We start from the raw sequence: 2518 nt of genomic DNA, 5'->3' as shown, positions 1-2518 counted from the left end.
AAAGAACTGGAAAATGAAGGGATGCCTGTCAGTTGGGGAATGGCTGAATAAGCTGTCATATAAAATTGTGATGGAATACTACTGTGCTATAAGAAATGGTGAACTCAATGACCTTAGAAGGACATTAAATTTCAAGTCATATGACTTGGGTTCAAATCCTATCTCTCTCATTCACTACTTTTGTGACCTTGGGCAAGTCTTTTACTTTCTCTATTAAGGGACTGTTTCCTCAACTCTAAAATGAGAAGTTTGGCTCTTCCCTTGACCCGTCCTAGGTCACCATTTAAAATGGTGAGGTACTCTCTTGATCCAGAGAACCCCACAAAATCATGCAAATCAAGGGATTCAAATCTCTGGGTCCACTTCAAGAGCACCCGAGAATCAGCCCAAGCGATCAAGGGCATGCATATCTGAAAAGCTACCAAGTATTTGAAAGATGTCACATTGAAGAAACAATGTGTTCCCTTCAGGCGATATAATGGTGGAGTTGGCAGGTGTGCTCGGGCTAAGCAGTGTGGTTGGACACAGGGTCGTTGGCCCGAAAAGAGTGCTGAATTCTTGCTATATATGCTTAAAAATGCAGAGAGTAACGCAGAATTGAAGGGTTTGGATGTGGATTCTCTCGTCATTGAGCATATCCAGGTTAACAAGGCACCTAAAATGCGACGGCATACTTACAGCGCTCATGGTTGGATCAACTCATACATGAGTTCTCCTTGGCATATTGAGATGATACTTACTGAAAAGGAACAAATTGTTCCTAAACCAGAAGAGGAGGTTGCTCAAAAGAAAAAGATATCCCAGAAGAAATAGAAGAAACAAAAGCTTATGGCACGGGAGTAAATATGACATTAGAAAGCAAATAAAAGTGAAATGAAAACATTTGTTAACAGTAAAAAAAAAATAAAACAAAATGAGAAGTTTGAATTCTAGGGTCCCTTCTAGCTCTAAATCTATGATCTCATGCTCTTCCAAATTTCAGCCCTTTTAAAGGCATTTGATGCCTCATTTTATAGATAAGGAAAAAGACCTAGAGAGGTTAAATAACTTGCCCCGTGTAATAGATGTGCTAACATTGTTTTCTCAAAAGCTTCATTCATAACAGGTGCCCTATTTTCAGGTATCCCTTTTCAGGGGATTTTACAATTTTACAATAAAATTGTTACAAACATGATGGATACCTGATTATTTGTAGTGCTTCTCAAAGTGTAGGTATTATAGAAAGGGTAAAATGTACTACTGTACTATGCACTTATAGAAATAAAAAAAAAACAAACAAACAAAAGCCTGTAAATCTTTGGGCTGAAGGATCATTATTATAATACACAAAAAGTGGATTTTGAAAAATAGTCTTTGAAAATAAATATAAACAAAGAGTAAAATGATTCTAGGAGAGAACATGGTTTGAAATAATGTGTTCACTTCAACTCTATGGTTCCATTTGAAAAATGTGTGAGTTTCTGGAGCAGAGTGACAGCAAATAATACAGTGGAATGATTGGGTTGTGCTACATATTTGAGTGTGAAAGTGAATTTCTTTGAAGTAATAAATATACTCTTGAGCTTTAGTTAAAGTTTAGATCTCCTAAAAAAGTTCTACTACAGTTGGGCTTTTTAAAGCTATCCAAAACAAAATCTGTAATTTACTTTCCTATTACCTTTTTATGAGGTCTTATAGCCACCATAACTTCTTTTGTATTTTGAGATTTACAGGTTGGACCCTGTAAAAGGGCACTTGGATGACCTGTAGACAAGTGCTGTATATTCTGCCTCTCAATTTCTAGGGACCAAAATTAATGAGGGCATCTTTAAATGATGGGCTGCTTAAAATGCTCATAGGTCTGGTGAGAGAGAGAGGTTAAGTAATTTACCAACACTGTGCCTAAGTCTTGATACTCAAATACAGTGACATGATACCACACATGGGAACTGGCCTAGGGAGAGTGACTAGTTTGGGCTATTTAACAGTGTTGTCTCTTAGAAATGTATCTATGTTTGCATTATTATACAAAAATCACATGAACCACATCACCACTGTCACTCCAAATGCCCTTGTTGTCTGAATAGGGAAGAACTCAGCTCCAGGGTTCAGTGCTCTTCAGTAGAACTCAAGTGTGAAGCGAAGTGAACATGATGTTGCCTAGAAGAAGAAAAAATCCTTTTTTATAGATAGCAATAAATCACCATTGTCTTTTTAGATTTTTTAAAGCAATTTTAGCTAAAAATACATAGCCATTCACAACAGGAATTTTATTCTTTCCCCATCTTCTATTTTTTTACCTTCTAATTTACTAGATAATAGGAACAGTGTTCCAGTCCCTTAACATCTTCTCTTGTCTTTTAACATCCTATATTGTACAGCTTTTTTTCTTAAGGGCTCCTTTAAACTACAGTAACAATATTTGGACTTCAACATAAAATATTACTCTTTTATTCCAAGATAATAAGGACTTCACATTAATATACAACACACACACACACACACACACACACACACACACACACACACACACACACAC

General features: G+C 36.3%; 1 pseudogene; it reads left to right on the top strand.

Moving 5' to 3' along the window:
• The first annotated feature begins 288 nt into the window (after positions 1–288).
• LOC114038675 lies at positions 289–882 on the top strand (annotated as a pseudogene).
• Positions 883–2518: the final 1636 nt, after the last annotated feature.

Source organism: Vombatus ursinus, unplaced genomic scaffold (assembly GCF_900497805.2).
Source record: "Vombatus ursinus unplaced genomic scaffold, bare-nosed wombat genome assembly UNPS02000582.1, whole genome shotgun sequence".
Taxonomy (NCBI): Eukaryota; Metazoa; Chordata; class Mammalia; order Diprotodontia; family Vombatidae; genus Vombatus; species Vombatus ursinus.
Note: the sequence above shows the minus strand (reverse complement) of the source record. Positions and strands in the feature narration are given on the sequence as shown.